The sequence below is a fragment of the Schistocerca nitens genome, chromosome 2 (genome assembly GCF_023898315.1).
Source record: "Schistocerca nitens isolate TAMUIC-IGC-003100 chromosome 2, iqSchNite1.1, whole genome shotgun sequence".
Lineage (NCBI taxonomy): Eukaryota > Metazoa > Arthropoda > Insecta > Orthoptera > Acrididae > Schistocerca > Schistocerca nitens.
The window spans coordinates 771,437,954-771,450,896 of record NC_064615.1 but is presented as its reverse complement, the minus strand read 5'-3'; positions in this window follow the sequence as shown (position 1 = coordinate 771,450,896).

Genomic DNA, 12,943 nt, shown 5'->3' with positions numbered 1-12,943 from the left:
ATGACAGTTGAATATATTGGCAATTTGTAATGGATCATTTATAGTTTTGTCCTCAGTTTTAATAACAATGTTGTTTCTCACTTTGCTTCATCCTAAGTTACTATTGATCACTTTCCAAACTGATTTCATTTTTTTGTTGCCATTATTTCTACTGATATATGAATCATTATTTAACTTTTTTGCTGCAGTGATTACTTTCTTGTATAATTTCCTATAACACTTAACACGTTGTTTCAAAGCAGGATTTTGCCTTGCTGATTTACTTAACATTCTGAGTTGCTCTCCAGATTTTCTTATGCCCTGTGTTATCCATGTGTTAACTTTGCCTTTTACTTTCATTTTCTTAAGGGGAAAAGCAATTTCAAAGTTATGTTTGTAATCAGCTAGAAATGACTCAAACTTCATGTCTATACTATCATGTTTGTCTAGATCCCAATTTGTATTTTTTAACAAGGAATTAAAAATCCTAATGTTGTCCTCATTAATACATCTCCTGTGGATGTGTTTCTCACTTGGCCTAGAGTCTTTACAGAGTACATTATTTATACTAAGTTTTAGTGCTTTATGATCAGAGAATCCAGTGTCAATCACTTCTACAACATTGTCTAGTTTATGACGTCCACATCGACTTTATTTGATATATTGTTTTCTCTTTTTGACATTATTTTTTCAACTTTGTCTATTTATGTCCTAGTTGTATCACATATTTCAATACATCTGGTGTCTCTATCAAACATACCTACTTCTGTGTGTTCCTTCATTTTCTTTATGTTGGTATCAACATGTTTCTGCTCTATTTTCATAAATCTGATATTCTTCAAAAAATTTTGCACCTTATCAGAGATCTGATTATGTAATGATTGCAGTTCTGAAACGTTTGTTTGAACTACAGACACAGTCTTAGCCAGCTCATCATGCACAGTTTGTAAATTATTTTGCACTCTGTTTAAGTCATCTAACCTCTGTGTACCATTCTTTTGTTCCTCTAATAAGTTAGGTAACTTTTGAATGAAATCGTTGGACAAGTTGAAAAATTTTTGGGCATGCTGTATATCCAGTCTTTGAAAAAAATCGTCTGACATACTTGTGTAATTCATTAAATAGGTTGGAAAGTTTTTGATCAAATTTTACAAACATGTCACATAAATTCCATCATTCCACTGTCTTTACCTGGTTCAGGCTTCCTGCAGTTTCCTTCTATTGGTGATACCCTTTACTCCAAAAACATATTTTTCATTGTTATTGGGCTACTGAAAATTTCAAAGTCAACCACAAAGCCTGTTTCTAAGCTACTAGGAGAGAAAGCACTCTCTGTTGACAATTGTGTCGGCAATTCATCCATTGATAGGGGTCATCTCATTATCTCCTTGCATTAGTTAAGCCAGTCGGCTCATCCATATTAATTATTTCCTAACCCTGTTTACTAAAATACTTGTGTTCGTTTTGTTGCTTTCCTTTGGTTTCATTTTGTCAAATATATACTTTTACTTGCATTAACTATTGTTTATAATATTACAAGTTATATTAAGTTTTCATCGAAAATTCTATTATACAAACTGCATTCAACAAGATGGGTGCTGTTTCCGTTTACCCAAATTAAATGGTGCGGAAATCATTTCCTGTTTGAATATCAGTTTTCTCACAAGTGGTGCTACAAAGAAATGTTAAAAAATTAGGATACTGATAAAACGAAAGAAATCAAGGATCTGCTGCTGATGAATGGAGCTACAGAGTGCTAATGGTTACCATAATTAATAATACTTGGTTGTACATGGATTTCCGCTAATGTGCTCGTTTTGTGTATAGTCATATAATTTTTTCTTTCCTATTTTGTATTTCACCCTTCATTTTCCTTCTTTGTTATTTTACTGTCATTTTCTTTATGATCACATATCACCTAATTAACAAATGCACATCATTATTATATGAGCAATCAAATTCTTTACAGTAGTTAAAGCAAACTGTACTGACAAAATCCAAGAGGCATAGTCCCTGTAAGTTTGCCACTTTTACGTTATGTTGCTCTTTCACCTATCAAATAAGTTTTTTAGGCGTCCCTTATAGAAACTGAAGGAACAATGAAAATTTTCTACAAAGACTTTTATATAGTGTTAGTAGGTTAGTTTTTAGGGGCTTGAATTCGGCAATTGGGTGTACTTTTTTGTGTCCCCTTACTGCATCTTCTGCCAACTAGAAATTCTTTTCTTGTATGGGGTTGAGAAAGAAATAAGTTGAATAACTTTGTGTTCATAAATATTCATACATTTTCCCTTTAAAGTGGAGGTTTTATTAAATAACGTTAATATGGTGGATTCACTCAACACACTCTAGCAATGACTATTATAGACAGCAGAAGCTAATTAACATTTATTGAATGTAGCCTAATCCTCGACTTTTGCTTAGGACTTTGAAGATATTGTGTGTTCATAGTTCCTATTACTATGAACAATTTACCATAATCAGTTACAAAATAATAAAGTTATCATCAAAATTTTTTTTTCTTTCCCACATTTTTACATACATAACACATGGAAGAGAAATGGCCGAAATTGGAAACATCTGGACTGTCAAGCTGGGGACTCCTGTATATGAAGTTCTAAAAAAAATGTAAAAGCTCTTGGCAGTATGAAAGCAAGTGTATTGTGGTAGGGTTTGCAAACGACATTTACTGTAATGAAAGTAGGTGAGTAACGAAATTTTTGAGATAAACTTCGAAATAACCCACTTTTTAACGTTTTTGTTATAGCTGTTCGATAGAGGCATGACTCAACAGAAAAATCTTGTGGTAATATTGAAATCACAAACACTAATAGGATTCAACAAAAAAACTATAAATAATTTTGTAAAGCATCATTCACACCATCTGACAACTCTGTAAGAGTGTGCTGCACAAAACATGCTCTGCACAAAAAATAACAAGGGTAAAAATGCCATTTGAGCCGAAATAATAAACTCTGTTCTATCAGTTTCTTAAATAAACAACGTCCCAATTCCTCCGCCAACAATGACAGCTATATAGGGCTCAACCATCTTGCGTAAACAGTGGAAGAAGCAATAGAAACATAACCATAAACTTCTTGTGCATGAATAATGACTCTGATATCACAAAAAATATGAAACATCCAGACAGTGTTAGAAAATACTCTGAATTGTGGAAAGTGTACACCATGTATTCCTTCAACAGCCGTCAAAAGAACTACAACTATCCCACTACCTTCATCAGCAGCAATTTTAGAAACTTCGTCAGCAGCTGACCTTTCATAAGTAGCCCTAAACCGTTCATCAGTACTTATGCTTCCACAATCTTCAACAGTTTCAAGATGCTTCAACCCCTGACATACCACTATGATCATCAGCAGAATCGGTGGCAATCAGAAGAAGCCCAATAACCAAAAAATGTGCAACTCTGTTGGAGTGTTGGTGCCTGCCCTCAGTTTCAGAACTGATCTAACTCAAATAATTGCAAGTACACTACCTAAAAGCTACAGTTCCAATTAACAACATTCAAAATCAAACATGACTCTAGTTTTTTCATCAAAATGGGAAATGACAAGCCAGTAACAGTGTGCCGCCTAAGAGTCAGAGTGTGAACTTTCTCAACAGCTCTGCTTCCTTTAAGACAGATTATTCCTTATGAGCCTTGAAAAAATAAAGCTTAATAACAACAGCAACACCAAAACAAAGAGTTGAGAAAATTACATACTTAATGTACTTCTCCAGAACATAATGGCTCTAAGAAACAAACTGGATCAGCAGTCTGTTTGAACAAATGGCAGCAATGTGATAGACAACACCCATTTTACTGGATATCATATGAGCAAAAGGATTGAAATGTCACAGTTAGATAGGTATAACTTAGCAGCTTATTACTCTAGAACAGAATTGAGGAAGATGGTGTGATAATGTAGTATGCAAGTCTACAGACATAAAAAACAGTTGTATTGATCAACATTTTGAGCTTTTTAGAATTGAACTCCTTGTTAATACACAGCCAATTTATGTGATTCCTGTTTATAGAACTCCCTCAGGAAAACTGAATATATTCCTTAAGAAAGTAGAATCATTTTCAATTCGCCTGGTGTCTAATATCCACAGAAGTAATCATACTTGGTGATTTTAATGTAAATTTCTGTACCTGTAACAACGATAGGACAGGTTTTGCAAATGTAATGGGCTCTTTTAATCTGATATCATTTGCTTACTTTCTCACAAGAATAACAAAGAATTACACAAGACTGAGTGACAAGATTTTGCAGATAATAACAGAATGTTGGTATAAGACGAATTTTAAATGGTATTTCTGATTGTCATGAGTTCCTGTTGAAAATGCATGGTGCGAGTCATTCTAACGAGAGTAATTGTATCACTAACACAAAAAACTTGAAAACTCGAAAATCTTCAGCAGGCATGGAATGGGACTTGCTGTATATTTCACTAGGATATTCTGTTGTACCTTAGGATACAGATTATATTGGAATATAGTAAAGAATGGGATTAAAAATCCAAAAAGATGTTCATTAAATCTGAAATTGATAGTTCAGATAATGAAATGAAGGATGATAAGGAAAGGAAACAGAAAAATTCAAATGATACAGACAATAGTGAAGTATGCCATAATGGCGCCATGGCAGATGAAGATTTAATACTTCCCAATATTTTCAACAATCATTTTTTGACAGTAGCTGATCAGATTGGTTGTAAAGGGTTCTGTGGTTGAAACCATGAACCTTTTGCAAATATCAGTGCAGAAGAAAAGTAGCCAAATGATATATGCAATATCGCAATGTATGACACTGAGATCATGAAAAGGCAAATGAAATACAAAAATGCTGCAGACATGGACAAAATGTCAGTCAAAAGTGCTGAGGCACTGCTGTAAATTTATGCTTAAAGTTCTCTGTCACATAAATGATGATTCACTAAATCAAGATACAGTCCCAAATATACTCAAACACTCAACTGTCAAATCACTCTTCAAAAAATGGGATAAAGGCGACAAATCTGAAGCTTCCAACTACTGAGCAGTGCTATTGCTAACTAGTCTCTTTGCACAAAGATTTATGAGTCATATTAACCAACACAATATCTTTAGCAAAAGCCAGTTTGTATTCCGAAATGGTATTTCATCAGAACATACCATTTTCTCATTTGTTAACCAAATCCTAGAATCCATAAACAATAAAATATTACCAGCTGGAATCTTCTGTGATTTGTTCAAAGCATCCAACACTTAAGTCAGAAAATTTTACTTAGACTGAAAACTGTAGCTTAAAAGCTAAAGTAGGGATGTGGCTCAAATTGTATCTAGATGATAAAAAGCAGAAGGTAATGTTAAATAATTTCATGACACCTGCCTGCTCTGTCTGGGGCACAGTCAAATGTGGAGTATCACAGGAACGATTTCTTGGTCCTTACTATTCTTAATTTTTATCAGTGATGTGCAATGGTGTACGAGCCAAAAAGCACACTTCACCCTATATGCAGACAATACAACATTGTGTTTGACAACTGCAGTGTGGAGAATGTTGGTACCAATGTATTCAAAGAAGCTCTAGATTGGTTCACTTCAAATGGCCTGACACTCAATATTAAAAAGTCCCAGTTCATTTAGTTTCACACTGCACATGCAAAACATAAAATGTGAGAAGAAATATTGAGATTTGAGTCTTCCACATACTTGGGATTACTTGTTATCACAACCTAAATGGTCAATTCACATCCTTGATCTATGTAAAGGACTGAATTTGGCAGCATTGGCTATTTGTTCGATTGCACCTGTTCGTACCTTGGAAACAATGAAATCTGTGTGCCTTGGCTACTTCCAGTAACTTATGACATATGGCATTATACACCGCATTTTGAGGAAACCAGTCACAAGCAAATGAATTCTTAGTGGAATATAAGACGGTCTTGAAAATTATGAGTAGAGCCCAATGTAGAAATTTATTCAAACTGCTGGAGAAATTTATTCAAACTGCTGGGTACCCTCACCCTGTCATTCCAGCATATTTTTCATTTATGAACTTTGTCATAAGGAATCATACACTTAATACAATAAACAATAATATAATGATCCAGAGACATGAAGTAAAGATGATCTTCACAGAGATTTAAACGAATTCAGCATGGTATAGAAGAGAGTACATCATACAACAAACTTCCAGTTCTCGTCAAATCAGTCATTGAGGATCTGACTAAACTCAATAAATTGCAAGAAAAAATTATCATTTGGATAGCTCTTTCTATTCTTTATAGGAATTTTTTAAAGTATGTAATACTTTGTGAACTGTATTTAACTTTACCAATAGTATATGAATTTTCTATTAGCAGTGGTATCTCCCTCTTTAACAGAGTGAATTAGATGGTAAATCTAATGATTTGTATGTTTTACTGTTATTACTAGAATTATCCGAGTTACTATCTGACTTTGGTGTATCTGTTTACATACGATTTAGAGTATAAGCCTTATGACCATTCCATCATCATTAGCCAGTTTATTCATTGGTGAGTGTTGAGACCCTATCTCTTCATTTCATGAGCAACTGAATCTTGAATTAGATATCTCTATCCATAGATCCACAGTTTTTTTCAACTCTTCTCAATATAAGGTGAAGAGGTAGGCCAGTAATCTCCTTTGGCTGGTCCATATATCTATTTCTTGCTTTCGATTTTGCATTGCAAGATGGTATTTTTTAAGTGATTCCCTTCTCTTCTCAAAATGTGTCCAATGAACTGGAAGTGTCTTTGATTGATGTGGGGAGATACACTTCTTAAGATTCTCAGTTACTGTATAATGGAAGCTTTGATTCTTTTTGCTGTATATTGAATACATAAATTTTCTGGCAACACCACATCTCAAACGCATCAAATTGGTTTGTGTCAATAGCTTTCACAGTCTAGATCTCACAGCAGGGAACAAGTACATCTTCGTTGTTTTGGATATTGCTTGGTTTTACCTGACCTTAGTTAATCATTGTGGCTCAACTAAGGACGATTTATAATTTTATTTCATTATCACACGTTTCCGTGTCACTGAACAGAGATCCTACTCATACATAACCACCCACTATCTCCAGATTCCTTGAGAAGCCTCTATGGTGGATCTGATGTATGTCTTGTTTGTTAGACACCATTAGTTTCATATTTTTAAGTTTGTCCCCAGGCTGAAATTTAAACTAATTGGCTTTACTCTGGAGAATAAATCACTATGTTCTTCTTCACTTTCTCCAATGAGGTTAGAATCATCAGCAAAGTGTAGATTGCTGATATTACTGTCATTTAATTCCAGCTCCCCAGCCATCCTTAATGACACATTCTGCATAGATATTATAGAGCTGTCTGACTCCTTTTGCCACCTCAAGAACTCTGAGTATTCAACACCCATTGTTGTAAAGAACTTTTAGCGATGATACTAGATGTTTTGAAACCCCAAACTCGTTTAGCACACTCCACAACTTGTCTCACATGACATAATCAAAGATTTTGTTACAATCTGAGAAGCAGATGAAGACAGGGACAGAAAACTCGCGATATTTTTTAATTATCTGCTTCAAATTCATAATTGTCCCTCAAGTACCTTTACCTAAATGTTCTGCTGAAATCTGTGATTGCAGAAATTTATTTATACTTCGATTATTACATACAGGAGGACTGTGCTTCCATGCAAAGTTTAGGCTTCAGTGCGATAACTGGAGCAATATCTAGCTGATCCTCTTTTAGTGAAGAGGAATTAGAATAGATGTAACACAATCAATAGGTCATTCACAAGTTTTACACACCTAATTGCATACTTAATGTAAAGGCTCCCTATACACAGTCAAACTTATTTGTCAGATTCGCTCTTATCTATCTGTCCATTTGGCAAACAAGCTTATACATGATCAAACAAGTTTCTCAATTTAATCTCACTTTTGAAGCAGACACTGTTTGGCATACTGTACTTTGACACTAGTGAGAATGGCTACAAAAGCAGCTAAAGCATTTCTAACATGAACTTTAGTACTGTGTTTAAAGAAGAAGAAAACAAGACGCTGGTCCAGAGAATGGTATAAAATGAAAGAGAAATATACACTTGAAAACAATTAAAGGAAATGTTACACTTGCAACCTGACAATTACATCAATGTTCTACAAATGGGTTATGAAACTTTTAAAAACTTGTTTAGAGTAGCTTCATCCTTATATTACATAAGAAGACACAAGCTCAAAAAAATATGCTTTTTTACTTGGTTCTCTAATGACAGTTTATTAAAATACCATAACGTGGGAACTTATAGCCTGACTCGTCTGTGGAAGAACCAGAGAAAGCCTTTTTTTTATTTTATTGTACTCCTGCTGATATGTGTTGATTATCGATCTTCTTCTTAACCAGTTCCTGTATAATATATGGCTGGGAAAGATGTGAGACCTATACCATTTTGGTAACTGCCAGTGTTTTTTGGTTTTATCCTTGACTTTAGGTTCCATAGCTGTGGAATCTGACATTACAGTGAGACAGACTGTAATAAAATTATTTTTCACTGAACATATACAGCAAAATGTCAACTCAAAGAACATCTGCCATATTGTTAAATTTTCTGTCAATCAAAATTTATCTCAAACACGACAGCCACACTCTCTGACAGATACATCAAACAGCACTGAACATCGTAAAAATATTCGGGAAACATAGTAAAATTTAACAAATGGTTTATCTTCTACAGGGGCCTTACAGCAAGAATGCCATCCTCTTCCACTGCAAACAGAATTTACCTGGAAAAACCGTCTGTACTTGCGATTTTCTTGTTTTTCAGTACATGGCATTCTGGATTTCACTGAACAGAATATCAGGTTCATGTCTAATTCCGTGAAAATGTTCTCTTTCTCAGTGTTATTCCCTCTGCCATACAGCATTTCACAGTGTTGTTTCCCTCTAGCTATTGCTTCTTTCTTGCCACCAATAAACTTGCATTGATTATTACTGAAATAGTAAGATACATTATACATCCTAGCAGAATACTTGTGTAAAGGTTCCATGGAACACAAAAATAACTAAGTGAGATACCATCCATGGTTTGGGGTCAGTGGAATGCTCATTACAGGTCATATGGCTTGGAACTCCCCATCAAGTAACCAGTTTGTAACAGTTGGTTGTGCCAATGTGGTGTCAACTGCTGCTAAAATTGTTGCTGCAGATGCAATATGATGTACCAGAGCCATACACTGAACACAATGTCTTGCCCCTTCATAGCGCCATATGGTCGTCTGGAGTCTAGTCTTCTTGCGACTATTCATTCTCACTACCACTGCTGTCACCAACATGTACAGGGCTACATTCCCCAAGTGTTACCTGCAGTATCACAAAAGGAAAATCCAGCCCTATTACATGAGCTTGTTTAAACTCAGTGAGGTGCTGATAATAGCATCTTTGTCGCCATAAAGCCATTTTTGACTAACATCAACACACTCTCAAAGGTAACTAATGCTCTCAACCGTTACAGCGTGTATTTAAAGCTAACCTGGTTTGCCTCTTCATAGTGGCGCTACTAGTGTCACTCTATGCGACTGGAATGAAATTTGAATAGACATCATCTTTCAGATGTAGAAACATGCCTACCAACTTTCGTTTTTGTTGCACAACTCCTTCTTGGTGTCAGCGTATACACATACAACCACATCAAAAAATATTTCTAAGGGAGTATCTTATCCAATATTTTAACTTAATAGCAAATAATGCTATAAAAAACTATTTTTTCCATGAATAGGGTTGACATTTTCACTTTATGTATCAGAACTGGAGCATACGACTGACAGGTGAGACTATGTCTGTGTTTCCTAGAATATACTGTTTATTTGTAGTAATATGCATTTGATATCAATACTTTGTGAATAATATACTGTAAAATAGTAATATACTGTAAAATAGTAATTCATGCCAAAATAGTCTTGTTTATCTGGTGTGTGTTATAGCTGCTGCAGTATTAGAAAGAATTACTGTCTTTTATTTAACATACAGTGTCAAAATAGCGATAATAAAAGTCAGTATTAGGCAAAAGTATTATGTAACATTAATCTAACAAAAGTATGATAGTACACTGATGTCCCTAGCTCACTAGACCACATTATATCTATAGCAGAAAATATTTCTTGTTCTTATCTCCAATTGTGACCAAAATTCTCCACCTTTTAGTGAAAATATTAGGACCACAGGCCCACTAATGTTTCAGAGTAATTAAATTTTATACCACCTACCATTATTTCCATAAACATATAAACTGTGTATGCTTACTCAAGTTAAGATTAACACACTAACAGTGAAGTCAGTACCCTCTTTTTTTAAAAAAATAAAAATCTATAATGTATAGCTGTTGTGTTTCTCAGTTATTAGTATTATCCACACAATCACATCCATAACTCTTGTAACATAATAGTTATCTGTGTGTTATAAGGCGATATGTACTTGTCATTTGGTTAAGAGGAATCTTTAGTTATTAAACTACATAATCATAGCAATGGAAGAAGTGGTTGGCAAATTATCTTTTATAATTTCTCTTGTATTGTCACACAAATTTTCGCATGCAATTCTTTTCTTTCTTTCAGAAATGACTCTGTTCTGACAGTGAATCAGCTAGTACTGACAAACAGATACTTTCCCTATGGTGATTTTCCTTCTGCCCATTGGAGACTTCATTGGTATTGATAAGAGGACAGCCACCAGGATTATTAAAATGATGTGTACAACAATTAGCAACATGTACAAGAGACAGTTTTGTTAATTATTTCAGTTCTGTGTTGTCTTCTTCTTCTCATGGCATAACAACCCTACTTGGGTCTTAACCTCTTCAACAAATTTCCTCCATTGTGCTTTTACCAGTGACATGATCTAACTCTGGGAGTTTCTTCCGCATCGGCTATCCACTGTCTTTCCTAGCTCTCTTCTTCCAGTTGGGTCCATTCAAAAACCCTTTTAGTTGTTTGTCTAGTATCTATCCTAAGGACACATCCAAGCCAGGCTGTTCTCCTACTTTTTATTGTTCTTGCAATGTCAGATCCTTTTATGAATCGATCCAGCTCAATGTTCTCCATAAATCATTGTTATCCTGAATTTCCCCATAGATCTTGCACAGAACACTGCATCCAAATATCCTGAGCTGCTGCTCATCAACAGTCGTTAGTGTGCTTATACCACGTCAGAAGATTGTAACTGGCCTGATCATGACCTTATTAATTTGAAGTTTCAGTTGCCTACTTAATAACCTAGAGGCCAACAATTTCTTAAATGTGTGGAAGCGTCTGTTACCACTTAGAACACACTGTTTTATTTCAGTTGGCATGAAATTTGTTCTATTAACATTATATTCAAGATAATGAAAGTGTTACATATGTTCAAAATTGAAACCAGATGCTAACAGTTTATCCAAGTTATTGTTTCCCTTCCTAGTAAAATTCATGTATCTAACCTTTTTTTTCATTAGCAAGGCCTCTGGGTACTACAACTTCTTTCAGCTTACCTATTGTTCTCTCTAGTGAAATTTTCTTGTACTAATAATTGCTACATCATCAGCTTACGCACATGTTTGGGTTGACTTGGTGCTTATGTAACCAGATATCTGAGGCTTTTGAGTGGCTGCTTCAAGAACTAGGTTAAAAAGCACTGTAGAAAGGCACTCCTTTGTCTGACTCTTCTACAATGTTAAACCATTTTCTGAGTTCTTCACACACTCACACTGCAGCCTTGCAACCAGCCAATGCTACTTGGATAAGTGAAACACACCTACATGGAATGTGAAGGAGTAGCAAAAAAGTTTGCTTTTCTACCCTATCGAGACTGTTGAAGGCCTACTGGAAGTCTACATAGAGCTTATGAAGCTAAATATTATACTCATATGGCTTTTCATGTATTCGCCTCAGCACAAATATATAATCTATTGTTGACCTATTAGGCCAAAATCCACAAAGATTCACTCTTCTAGGATTCTTTCCTTATCCCATACCAACTTGATAAGTTTTGGGAGGCGCCTATGGAGACCAGTTCCCCCATTTTTCAACAGTTCTATTGTTATTCCTTCAGTTCCTGGTTCTTTGCAGATTTTGTACTACCTCTCAAATAAGGCTTCTTCTATCTTAGGATCTGTAGTGTAATAGAGTGGCCGCAGTGGCCAAGCGGTTCTAGGCACTTCAGTCCAGACCCACGAGACTGTTACAGTCGCAGGTTCGAATCCTGCCTCCGGCATGGATGTGTGTGATATCCTTAAGTTAGTTAGGTTTACGTAGTTCTAAGTTCTAGGGGATTGATGACCTCAGATATTAAGTCCCATAGTGCTCAGAGCCATTTGAACCATGTTTTTTGCATATTCCTGGTAGGACAACTCTCCAGAATTTCTTTAAAATATTCTCTCCATCTATCCAGAACATCTTGTTGATCTATCAACAAATGTCACTCCTAACCCTTAAATGCTGTTATTTTTGGTCTATATTCTTTAGTTCCTTTTTTTAATTTTCTTATAAAACTTTCTGCTCTCATTCCTTGGTAGTGCTCTTCTGTCTCCTCTGCCTTAAGGCTTCCCTATTTTTCTCCTACCCATTGTTGCTGCCACTATTCTCTTTTCATTACATAATGCATGATTTGGACTTCTATTTCGCTGTAAGCACTTTAGTATTGTTTCCTTTTTCTGTTTCTCTGCCTGTCTGCATTCATCATACCAGTCTTCATTTCTAAGTCTCCTTGTTTCACCCAGTATTACATGTGCTTTGCTGTATTTAAAAGAAAATAAAATAAACAAATGTATATCGATTAATATATTTTTATTCTGAAATCACTTGTTCTAATTTTTTTCTAATTTTGAAATTTATCCTCCTTTTTTAATCTATATAGTTCTTGTCCCTTCTCTGGTTGTCGACATGCTACTTTTGCAACAGCATCATCTGCAACTCCATTAATTCTTTCACATACGAGAAAACAAAAT